Source organism: Pristiophorus japonicus, chromosome 4, assembly GCF_044704955.1.
Source record: "Pristiophorus japonicus isolate sPriJap1 chromosome 4, sPriJap1.hap1, whole genome shotgun sequence".
Taxonomy (NCBI): domain Eukaryota; kingdom Metazoa; phylum Chordata; class Chondrichthyes; family Pristiophoridae; genus Pristiophorus; species Pristiophorus japonicus.
This window is the reverse complement of record NC_091980.1, coordinates 280,573,291-280,587,057: the sequence shown is the minus strand read 5'-3', so window position 1 is coordinate 280,587,057 and position 13,767 is coordinate 280,573,291.

The window sequence follows — 13,767 nt, the reverse complement described above, 5'->3', positions numbered from 1 at the left end:
ACAATGCAAAATGATGCTGAGTTTCACAGAATATTGGGTTCTTTTGGACAGGATATTACATGGGAATTCAGCTTCCTCCATATATCAAACTCAAGCTCTTAGGCACTTGCATTGAAACCCAGACTACATCATCCTTTGTAATATGTGATGCAATTGTTCTTTTTGTTGACATTTGATTACTCCCAATAATTTTCTAGTACATTGAAAATTGTGGAAATGTACAAATAACTGCATATTTCTAATATAAGCTATACTTTTCTCTCTCTCTGATGGGTAGTTACCATTTAATGAAGGGTACATACACTCTTTTTCTCTACTATACTCCTCTCAGAGATACTAATAGATTATTTCTGCATCCGAGACTTTGGAGCTTAATTTAATGTGTTTTAACCAATTTTCTTAAATTTTAGCTCCCACCTTCTCACAGTGCTGACTTGTGCTCAAGTTCAGTTCCACAGATGGTGGCAGCTCTCTAGTACATTTTCCTCATGGCCATTCTTCATGTTGAAAGCCTTGACAGTGAGTGTTGGCAGATTCCTTTACTGCAGAGGGAACATAAGAAGATAGAAACAGGAGTAGGCCATTTAGCTTCTCGAGCCTGTTCCGCCATTCAATGAGATTGTGGCTGATCTGCGACTGAACTCCATGTACCCACCTTTGCTCCATATCCCTTAATACCTTTGGTTAACAAAAATCTTTCAATCTCAGATTTAAAATTAACAATTGATCATGGAATCACAGCCGCGCCCAATCTTGCCCTCAGCACATTCTTGCACATTCCAGTAGAGGACACTGTATAATAATCAAGAACAGGAATCCGACAATGTTTTAAATCCCTCTCCCTAACCAGGCGCACTAACATCAATTGTAGCATTTTGACTACAGAAATTGAACTTTGGACCCTTCTAGTGTGTATGACCCACCTCTGCACTGACAAATACATTTACCCACTGAACCATGGTGCAGGGTGGAGATGGGAGGAGGGAAAGTTGATGTGACTGCAACCTACCCTGTCAGAATCTGTCTCCTCCGTATAGAAATAAAGACATGTATTTATATAACATCTTTCACAAGCTCAGGACGTCGCAAAGCGCTTTAAAGCTGATGAAGTACTTTTAAGGTGTAGTCAGTGCTGTAATATGGGAAACATGGCAGCCAATTTGTGCACAGCAAGCTCCCACAAAGAGCAACGTGATAATGATCAGATATTCTGTTTTAGTACTGTTGATTGAGGTCAGGACACTGAGGTTATCTCTTCCGCTCTTCTTTGAAACAGTGCCTTGGGATCTTTTGTGTCCACCTGAGAGAGCAGACCGGGCCTCGGTTTAATGTCTCCTCCGAAAGATGGCACCTCCGACAGTGCAGCAATCCCTCAGTACTGCACTGGGAGTGTCAGCTTAGATTTTCGTGGTCATGTCTTTGCAGTGGGACTTTGAACTCACTACTTTCTAACTTAGAATCAGAAGCAAGAGTGCCACCAAATGAGCCACAGCTGACTCTACAAAAATACTTCACCTCCACTTGGTACTTCTTTGAGCGGTAGTGTCCATCTATTACTATTAAGCTCAACTTTATTACTGACTCAGTTAATATTGTATACACATTCCTGTTATGAAAGGACTTTTGGAGGGCCAACAAAAAAGAGATAGTGTCTGCTGACTGACAAGTTGGTAACAAGGGGACATGAGCTGAGAATTTTCATTCCAAAGGAGAAGTTAGAAGAATTTATTTTACACAAAGGATTATTGGAAGATAGAATGGGGCCGAAATTGCCCCTTTCCTTAAGGCCTCTTAACAGTGGAAAGCGGTAGACAGGCTGCGGAGTGCAATGGCTGCCGACTTTTTGTGTAATGGCTGCCATTATCAAAATTCCGCTCCCATGTTATCCTGGCAGTTGCTCCGCTCCCACACCCTACCACTCTGCTGCTGCTGATTTGTGCTAAGTGCGTCATCACAGTGCACACCGCTGATCTACCCCGCCCCCCGCCGCCGACAGCGAAATTCTGTCGTGAAAATTTTCGGTCCGCCCGGCGGTGCCAGAACAAGCTTTTTCGCAGCCATCCAGTGAGGCTGAGGCCTTCTGAAATGGCGGTGCAACTTCCCTTAAAGGGGAGGACCTACTGCCGCTGCCGCCATGTTTTGTTTTTTCGGCCGACTTCCATGTCGGTCCGACAATTATGCCCGCCAGCTACGGCTTTAAGTGAAGGGGAGAGCTGTGGTGCCGCGGGGCCGTAATGACATCATCGCGGCGGCCACTCCGCATTGCCCCCAACTTCCACCCCTCTGGTGGTGTGACCACCGCATATCCATCCCCATTCAGAGCGACTTCCGGATCCAAGCGAAAAACAAAACAAAGAGCGGAATTTCGCTCAAGAGGCCACCTCAACCACCATGGCGGTAAAAACCATAGAAACGGGGTGCATGCGCCCCATTTCAGCTGGGGGCAATTTCGGCCCCAATGTGTTTGTGGCACAAAATCAAAACTGGCATTTTTTGGAAACTTATCGCCGAGCGTTACTTTCTTCATGTGCTTAACGCTGGGAAAAAATATTACCACCCGCCCACTTTTGTTGTTCGGAATCATCAGAATGGGCGAAATCAATGCCCATAATATCGCCCAGCATTACTTTCTGCATGGATTTAACGCTGAAATTCAATATTAACGCCCAGCCACTTTTTTTTGTCATAAAGAGCACATTTGGCGAAACTAACCCCCAGGAGATTGCCCACCGTCACTTTCCCCACCTCACACACATATTTCCTACAATATCGCTCGCCCAAAAAACCGCCCACAAAAAGTGGAACTGTTCTGAACGAACACCAGCGGTGTGGCTGACATTTTTAAAATCCCATTCTTAAATGAGGAGCTGAAATCTGAACGATTTGCCTGAAAGAGTGTTGATGTGACTGACAATGCTGATACACTGCTGTGTGTGTGCAGCTCAGACATCAATGGTGCCCATCACCTTGGTGCCAGTTAAAGTTTACATTGATTGATGTTAAGTTGTATTTAACCTTTTATTGTTAAGGAATCAACAGTGTGTAATGGTGCAGCTATCTGAGACAATGTGCAAAAAGGTTATGTTCAATAACAAATATTTTATACCACATTGGTCTGAAATCATCAGTATCAAAGGCAATAACACCCAACCCCTGCCCACATCCCAATTTTTCCACCATTGACGTGAATCACATGTTCAACATGTCCAGCAACACAGAATACAAAGGCAAAGCAGGAAAGGGGTCCCAACCCCCTTACATTGCAACAAATTGCAAATACCCAGATGGAGATATAACACAGCCATCACCTGCGCACATGCACCTCACTTTCCTTCCCCCCTCCCCTTGTTCTGTCCACCTCTACCCTTTCCCATCCTCACTCCATGGTGCTGGCCGAGGAGCTCCTCAGGTGGTGCCTCATTGGGGGAGATGAATACAAATGTGGTCATTGAATGGGCACCGGAGCGGGGTTGCCAAGGGGGCAACATTCTCTGATGCAGAAGCAGGATCTTGGTCCTTGCTCTCATCTGTCGTTCACAGCGCTGGTGCGGAACCTAGGGATGGAGTGCTGCGCTCAGGGACTACTGGGAGGCCTGTGGCAGCAGTGTTCCTGGCTATCGCATCCAGGGCCTCTGCCATGCACAGAATGTACTCGTTCATGGTGGCCAGCTGTCGGGATATGCCCTCCAATGCTTTGATGAGCTGTTCACCAATGTCTATAGTCCTTCTGGACAACTGTACCATCTCTCCGCTGTCACGTGGCACTTGTGGAACAGACTTTCCGTGTCCACGGGACCTCCGCGGGGTCGGCGCTGTCCTGGGGACAAATGGGGTGCCCTGTGGCAAGGTGCTTGGGGTCAGTACCTCCAGAGTGGAGGCGGGAATGACTGGAGGGCCACTAGATGGCCTTGGGGTGGAATGGCTTCTGGAGCGTGGCGATGCAGGTTCCTCGAAATCCACGTTCTCATCCGTGGAGAACAGACCCAGCAGATTGACGGGCGAGAATCGGAGCTCCTCAGCACCAGATATAGGATCGCCTGTTGACTCCTGCCCCATGCCCCCACCTTCTGGCCTCTGTGGTCTTGCCTTGGGACATGCTACTGGCCGAGCTGAAAAACACAAATGAGGTTATTAGAGGAGAAGTAGGATCTAGGGTCGCAAAGTGAATCCAGCGCTACACACAGCATCTGCACGACAAAAGCACCACTGCTATCCAAATCATCGCAGACATCACATTTCATGACCAGCAACACATTTGCATTCCAATGATTTTCATTAGGCCACCATTAATTCTATGATAATTTTAGAAATCATCTATCATTTATGATTGTTCGGATATGAGTGGGTGTCGCATCTATTACGCAATGGTGTAAGCTTAACTCACGTGGCATCACTTCAGGCTCTGCAGATGCGTCCGTGGCTGTCCAGGATGCTTCCCGACGAGTGCGAGCACAAGCTCCCCCATGTCTGTGATGTCGCTGGGGACTGGTGGCCCCCCCACCCGTTCTTCTCTGCATGGACCTCATTACCGATGGCTTCTTCTGTAAAAGGTGACAGGACAACATGGCATTAGATCATTGCATGATATCATTGCTAGGTACTGTCACAGACATTGATATATAACCAACAGATGTAATCATCATTATTATGAAAATTATCCTTCTTTACCTAAAGATGTGCACCGTGATCACAGGCTTTGAGTAAAACATTCTCGGTAAAAGCAAAAGACCTCACATCTGATGATAGTCACTCATGACTGTTACAAATCAAATTATCTAAATACATAAGTACATATAAATCAATGTAATACTCACTCTTGTGGATCCCACAAGGTCGTTCCATTGTTTGTGGCATTGGTTGCCCTCATGCACCTCGTTGGTCACCGACAAGACCATCTCTGCTATCTCGGTCCATATCTTCTGGTATGCCTTTGGGGTGGGCTTCCCACGCCCTCCCTGTGTCAAATCACCCCAGCGTGATTCGACCTCCTGCAGGAGGGAGGCATTTTCCTTGTCCTGGCTCTTTTGCAGCCTCCAATGTGCTTCTCTCCCACCTCACTGCTCTCTCCAGCTTCAATCTCCACAGCGTGCTTTGATGCCTCCTCCTCTCTCTTCATTCCAGGCCAAATTCGGGAAAACATGTGGCTGGTAACAGCTGCTTTTTGTTTGCCTACTTGCTGTGAAGCTCTAAAGTCTCCCTCCTTCCTCCCAAAACAGTCACACCACACCCAGCCACGCCTTCAGTCCCTCTGAGCTCCCTCTCTCTTTGTCTCCTCCTCTGCGCATGTCATGATGAGCCTTGACCTCCAGAATCACAGGAATTGAGCGTTGCCATGCCATTGCTAAGGACGGCCACACTTTACGGCAGAATTTCAATAAAATTTAATGCTACCGCCCATTTTATATCGCTCGCGGTAACACCCATTTTCAAAAGTGGAGACTAGGTGGTTTGAGAATGGGCGAAAAGCCGGCGATCTAAAAACCCTTGTTTAATGCCCACGCCGGAAACCACAAAAGTGGAGGTTCTAGCCCATGAACATCACTTAAAATAAGATTTGATGGGTACTTGAAAAGAAGAATGTAAAAGAATACAGTGATATGGCAAGGAAATGGGATTACAGCAGATAAAGAAAGAACATGAATTTGTATAGCACTTTTCATGACATCACAAAACATATCGCAGCCAATGAAGTATTTTCAAAGTGAAGTTACTATTGCAATTTAGCAATACATGGTCGGCAAATTTGCTCACAGCAAGGTTCCACAAACAGCAATGAGATAAGTGGCCAGATCATCTGTTATAGTGATGGTGGTTGTGGAACAAACAATGCAGTGGTATATTTTACATCCATCTGAGAGGGGAGGTGGGGTTTTGGTTTAATATCTCATCATACAATCCCTCAGAACTGCACTGAAGTGCCATTCTAGATTATGTGCTCAAAGTCCTTGAGGTGGGTTTTAACCTTAACTTTCGGACTCACAGGCAAGAGTGCTACTACTCAGCTAAGGCTGACACTTAGACAATGCGATAGCTCCAATTGCAGAGTGAGGCACAGGCATGGTGGCCCACAAGGCCTCCTTCCATGTTGGGATTCCTTTGATATGCGAGTCAAGGCTAATTGTAAAGAACATTTATGTCTTCCCAAATTTAAAGAAATCAATATAATTGCACTATACTTCTACAGATTCAGCTTTTTTTTGATCAAATTTAGTTTCTAGAACAGTCACAACACCACATAGCATATCGTTGTTGAGATATGCATAATAGAGGGAAAGTTGTCCACTTTAGTGCTCCCAGTGCATGCTGGGAAATTGGATATCTCAGGCAATGGATTTTGCATCCATTATCGATGCTCAAATTCATTGGCAGGATAGGCGCACCAACATCAGTGTTCTCTCTCAGGCTAACATCCCCAGCATCGAGGCATTGACCACGCTCGACCAGCTCCGGTGGGCAGGCCACATTGTCCGCATGCCCGATGCTAGACAGCCGAAACAAGCACTCTACTCCGAGCTATGTCATGGCAGGCGAGCCCCAGGAGGACAGAGAAAATGCTTCAAGAACACCCTCAAAGCTTGAACAAATGCAACATCCCCACTGACTCTTGGAAATCCCTGGCCGAAGACCACTCAAAATTGAGGAGGAGCATCCGAGAAGGCACTGAATACTTCAAGTCTCTTCACTGGGAGCACGCTGAAGCCAAGCACAAACAGCAGAAGGAGTGTATGACAAATCAAGCACCCTATCCACCCGTCCCTCCAACCATCATCTGTCCCACCTGTGGCAGAGAATGTAGATCCCACATTGGTCTCATCAGTTACCTTAGAACTCATTTTAGTGTGGAAGCAAGTCATCCTTGATTCCGGGGGACTGTCTAAGAAGAAGGACTGCAACACCAAAATTAAAATCTATCCTTAAATTTACATTATTCAAAATACATTCACCAGGCAATGTCAACTGACAGTTTTTTATCATCTGACAAAAAATCGTGCAGTTTTAATCTAACTATCCACGCACGTAGGAGCAAATAAGGCATTATTTTCTGAATATACCAAATATAGTGCATAAATAATGTTCTTTATTTTCAGTTCTTATTGATGTTCATTAAAAAAAATCCTAGATTTTAAATTTGATCAAACAGTTTTTCATCCAAAATTGACAGTGCTTCCAACAACAAGAGCTAAGGCCAACTGCCTGGCAAAGAATCATGGAGCTCTCTCTTAAATGTGTACATTGCTTTTTATCTTCACTTGTCCTTCTGCCTCATGTTAAATTATACTTTGTGATGAAGCCATGCACTATATTCAGAAATAGCAAAATAGAAAATTTACACTCAATTGCAACAATTAAAAAATAGAAATTGAAAAAAAAGTCTTCAATTTGATTTCTTTATTTTTGAGTCTTTGGATGAAGATGAATTAAAATTAATTATTTGTTTACATTATTTATTCATACACTGCCATTTCCTTTTAACTCAATGAAACTGAACCTAACAATTGTGGAATTAATGTTGGACTGTGAGAAATGGGGATGTTCGCTGATGATTGCACAGTCTTCAGTTCCATTCGTATCTCCTCAGAAAATGAAGCAGTCCATGCCAGTATGCAACAAGACCTGGATGACATTCAAGCTTGGGCTGATAAGTGACAAGTAATATTCATGCCACGCAAGTGCTAGGCAATGACCATCTCCAACAAGCAGGAGTCTAACCACCTCCCCCTGATATTCAACGCTATTACCATTGCCGAATCCCCAAACCATCAACTTCCTGGGGGTCACCATTGACCAGAAACTTAAATACCAGCCACATAAATACCATAGTGCCAAGAGCAGGTCAAATGCTAGGTATTCTGTGGCGAGTGTCTTACCTCCTGTTTCCCCAAAGCCTTTCCACCATCTACCATCAAAAAGTCAGGAGTGTGATGGAATACTCTCCACTTGCCTGGATGAGTGCAGCTCCAAAAACACTCAAGAAGCTCAACACCATCCAAGACTAAGCAGCGCACTTGATTGGCACCCCATCCACCAGCTTAAACATTCACTCCCTCCACCATTGGCGTATTGTGGCTGCAGTGTGTACCATCTACAAGATACACTGCAGCAACTCATGAAGGCTTACATAAGAACATAAGAACATAAGAAATAGAAGCAGGAGTAGGCCATTTGGCTCCTCGAGCCTGTTCTACCATTCAATAAGATCATGGCTGACCTGATCTTGGCCTCAACTCCATTTTTCTGCGCGCTCCCCATAACCCTTGACTCTCCTGTAGTTCAAAAATCTGTTTATCTCCACCTTAAATATATTCAATGACTCAGCTTCCACAGCTTTCTGGGAGAGTGAATTCCAAAGATTCATGACCCTCTGAGAGAAAAAATTCCTCCTCATCTCCATTTTAAATGGGCAATCCCTTATTCTCAAACTATACCCCCTAGTTCTAGATTTCCCCACGAGCAGAAACACCTTCTCCGTATCTACCCTGTCAAGCCCCTTCAGAATCTTATATGCCTCAATAAGATCACCTCTCATTCTTAAAAACTCCAATGAGTATAGGCCCAACCTGCTTAACCTTTATTCATATGACAAACCCTTCAGCTCAAGTATCAACCTAGTGAACCTTCTCTGAACTGCCTCCAATACAAGTATATCCCTCCTTAAATAAGGAGACCAAAACTGTACGCAGTACTCCAGATATGGTCTCACCAATGCCCTGTACAGTTGTAGCAAGACTGCCATCCTTTTATACTCCATCCCCCTTGCAATAAAGGCCAACATTCCATTCGCCTTCCTAATTACTAGCTGTACCTGCATACTAACTTTATGTGTTTCATGTACAAGGACCCCCAGATCCCTCTGTACTGTGGAATTTTATAGACTCTCTCCATTTAAATAATAATCTGCTTTTTTATTCATCCTACCAAAGTGGTAACCACACTTTTTCCCACATTATACGTCACCTGCCAAATTTTTGCCCACTCACTTAACCTATCTATATCCCTTTGCAGATTCTTTGTGTCCTCCACACAACTTGCTTTCCTACCTATCTTTGTATCATCACCACTTGGTCGCTTCATGTAATTCATTAATATAGATTGTAAATAGTTGAGGCCCCAGCACTGATCCCTGTGGCACCCAACTAGTTACAGTTTGCCAACCTAAAAATGTCCCATTTATCCCAACTCTCTGTTTTCTGTTAGTTAGCTAATCTTTTATCCATGCTAATATATTACCCCCAACTCTGTGAGCTCTTGCGCAGTAAACTTTTATGTGGCACCTCCTTCTTTGGCAGCATCTCCCAAACCCACAACCTCAACCACCTCGAAGGACAAGGGCAGCAGGTGCATGGGAGCACCTTCACCTGCCCTCCCAAGTTCCGCATCATCCTGACTTGGAAATATGTCGCCATTCCTTCATCGTTGCTGGGTCAAAATCCTGGAACTCCCTCCCTAACAGCACTGTGGGAGTACCTTCACCTCAAGGACTGCAGCGGTTCAAAAAGGCGGCTCACCTCCACCTTCTTACCGGAACAAATTTTTAAAAGAACTATGGGTCAAGGGACTACGGACATCATTTTATATAACTTAAACATTGTATTATGATGTATAAGTACTTCAGTATAGTTTTTACTCTGTAAAAAGTTACTTTAAAGTATCTGGGATCTGTGGAATGTAAGTAAAAGCAACATAAACACATGAGTGCAATTTTACTGTAATTTTTATTAACAATAAATTAAGTTAAAGAATACTGACAGTTATATTTTTTCATCTTGGGTAAAATATGGCAATTGAATGAAAAATATCGACTTTAGAGGACAGCCTTTATTGACAATATTATAAAACTTGGATTTCCTTTTCAAAAGGACTGGATATGGTGAGTAAATCAGGATTTCCTCCATTTTCATCCTGCCAGTGCGATCTCCGCAGTGACAAACTAAAAGTTTAGAATTTACACTAATTGCCAGCACATTTGCATTCCACGAACTTAGTGTCAGTGTGAAGCCAAACCTGCTTTGAATCAATGCTAGACTTGGGGCGTAACTTGGTTGAGAAGGCCCAAACTGACTCTGAGGCAAATCCTTCAGATTCCCTCCTTCAGTGAGCTTCATCCAGCTTCAGACCTGTGTCAGGTCAGCTCATAATACAAGACCCAAGCCGTATTAATGCTAATTTTCCAACCATGGGTGGAGTCCCGCAGGCAGCAGGTAGCATATTGGACAATTACGCATGTTGCACCCATGGTCTTCTGATAAGCCACCCACACTGTGTGAGACATCACCAGCGGAGTGGAATCCCAAAAATATGTTGCCATGTAACTGTGATGTAAGTGCACCCTAAGTAACAATAATTGAGAAGTGTGAAAGGGACTAAATTAGAGATGCATTATTAGTGCCTGATTCACTATCATTGGGCTGGAAATCCCAGCCTCCCCGGGTCCGTACTGAGTGTCCACACCCAGGAAGGAATTGCAAAAGCCGGTTTTCAGCGCACAATGTGCACGCGCTGAAAACCGGCTTTTCCGATCTGTCAAGCTGGAGCTTGACAAATCCAATGCATATCGGGTGCGAGGACATTTGCAAGGGCAAGCTTGTGGGATTTATCCATATCTTGCCCAGCAAATGTCCTCAAAATTATTGCGCCTGATAAAAGCAGGCGTATAGCCTACTTTTACAGGCATAAGAATTTAAAAACATACAAAAATATAATAAAATTAAATTTAAAAAACAATTTTTTTTTAAAACCCTGTTACATTTATTTTTAATCATAATTTAAAAAAACATTTTTAAACTCAGAATTTTTTTTTCTCTGAGATATTTATTAACTTTAAGTTCAATTAATTTTAATTATGTGAGGTGTGTTTTTTACTTTTTATTATATGTGTTTAGTGTGTTTCGTTTTTTTCTCTCATTAACAGCAATGAGAACTCCGACCGCAATTTCAGCCCCATTATTGCTGATTGATTGAAGAAATGTTGGCAGTAAATGTTCCCATAATTCCATCTTGATTTGTTTTTTTCCGTACAATATAAGGTGGGACAGCAGCATAATGGTTATGTTACTGGACTAGTAATCCAGAGGCCTGGACTAATGAGCTGGCAACGTTTTAAAAAAATTAGTTCATGGGATTATGGGCATCATTGGTAACGCCTTCATTTAGTGCCCATCCCCAATTGGCCTTGAGAAGGTAGTGGTGAGACGCCTTCTTGAACTGCTGCAGTTTATATGGTGAAGGTACTCCCATAATGCTGTTAGGAAGAGAGCTTCAGGAGTTTGCCCAAGCAACGATGACATAACGGCGATATATTTTCAAGTCAGGATAGTATGTGACTTGGAAGGGAATTTGGAGGTGATGGTGTTTTCATGTGCCTGCTGCTCTTGTCTATCTAGGTGGTAGAGATTGTGGAAATGGGAGGTGCTGCCAAAGAAGCCTGGGTGAGTTGCTGCAGTGCATCTTGTAGATGGTACACACTGCAACCACAATATGTAAGTGATGGAGAGAGTGAAATTTTAAGGTGATGGATTGGGTGCCAATCAAGTGGACTGCTTTGTCCTGAATGGTGTTGAATGTCTTGAGTGTTGTTGGAGCTGCACTCATCCAGGCAAGTGGAGAGTATTCCATTGCACTCCTAACGTGTACCTTGTAGATGGTTGAAAGGCTTTGGGGAGACAGGAGGTGAGACACTTGCCTCAGAATGCCCAGCCTCTGACCTGCTCTTGTTGCCACAATATGTATGTGGCTGATCCAGTTAAGTTCCTGGTCAATGATGACCCCCAGGATGTTGATGGTGGGGGCTTCGGCGATGGTAATGCTGTTGAATGTCAAGGGGTGGTGATTTGACTCTCGCTTGTTGGAAATAGTCATTGCCTGGCATTTGTGTGGCGCGAATGTGTGGCCTCCAACAACCACAACCATCTTCCTTTGTGCAAGGTATGAATCCAGCCAGTAGAGAGTTTAACCCTTGATTCCTATTGACTTCAGTTTTACTAGGGCTCCTTGATACCACACTCGGTCAAATGCTGCCTTGATATCAAGGGCAATCACTCTCAGCTCACATCGAGAATTCAGCTCTTTTGTCCATGTCTGGACAAACGTTGTAATGAGGTCTGGAGCAGAGTGGTCCTGGCGGAACCCAAACTGAGCATCTGTGAACAGGATATTGGTGAGTAAGTGCCGCTTGATAGCACAGTTGACGAAACCTTCCATCACGTTGCTGATGATTGAGAATAGACTGAAGGGGCAGTAATTGAATGGATTGGATTTGTCCTGCTTTTTGTGGACAGGATACACCTGGGCAGTTTTCCAGATTGTTGGATTGATGCCAGTTTTGTAGCTGTACTGGAAGATCTTGGCTAGAGGCGCGGCTAGTTCTGAACCACAAATCTTCCACATAACGGCCAGAATTTTGTCAGGGCCCATAGCCTTTTCTGTATCCAATGCGCTCAGCCGTTTCTTGATATCACTTGGAGCGAATCAAATTTGCTGAAGACTAGCTTCTGTGATGGTAGGGATGTCAGGACGAGCCCAATATAGAAACATAAAAACATAGAAAATAGGTGCAGGATTAGGCCATTCAGCCCTTCGAGCCTGCACCACCATTCAATAAGATCATGGCTGATCATTCACCTCAGTACCCCTTTCCTGCTTTCTCTCCATACCACTTGCTCCCTTTAGCCATAAGGGCCATATCTAACTCTCTCTTGAATATATCCAATGAACTGGCATCAACAACCCTCTGCAGTAGGGAATTCCACAGGTTAACAACTCTCTGAGTGAAGAAGTTTCTCCTCATCTCATTCCTAATTGGCTTACCCCTTATCCTTATACTATGTCCTCTGGTTCTGGACTTCCCCAACATCGGGAACATTCTTCCTGCATCTAACCTGTCTAATCCAGTCAGAATTTTATATGTTTCTATGAGATCCCCTCTCATCCTTCTAAACTCCAGTGAATACAGACCTAGTCGATCCAGTCTCTCCTCATACGTCAGTCCTGCCATCCCAGGAATCAGTCTGGTGACCTTTCGCTGCACTCCCTCAAGAGCAAAAACGTCCTTCCTCAGATTAGGAGACCAAAACTGAACACAATATTCCAGGTGAGGCCTCACTAAGGCCCTGTACAACTGTAGTAAGACCTCCCTGCTCCTATACTCAAATCCCCTAGCTATGAAGGCCAACATACCATTTGCCTTCTTCACCACCTGCTGTACATGCATGCCAACTTTCAATGACTGATATACCATGACAACCAGGTCTCGTTGCACCTCTCCTTTTCCTAATCTGCCGCCATTCAGATAATATTCTGCCTTCATGTTTTTGCCACCAAAGTGGATCACCTCACATTTATCCACATTATACTGCATCTGCCATGCGTTTGCCCACTCACCTAACCTGTCCAAGTCAACCCGCAGCCTCTTAGCGTCCTTCTCACAGCTCACACCCCCACCCAGCTTAGTGTCACCTGTAAACTCAATTTCTTCATCGAAATCATTAATGTATATTGTAAATAGCTGGGGTCCCAACACTGAGCCCTGCAGCACCCCACAAGTCACTGCCTGCCATTCTGAAAAGGACCCATTTATCCTGACTCTCTGCTTCCTGTCTGCCAACCAGTTCTCTATCCTCGTCAGTACATTACCCCCAATACCATGTGCTTTAATTTTGCACACCAATCTCTTGTGTGGGACCTTGTGAAAAGCCTTTTGAAAGTCCCAATACACCACTTCCACTGGTTTTCCCTTGTCCACTCAGCACTTCCGGCTGAAGATGGTTGCAA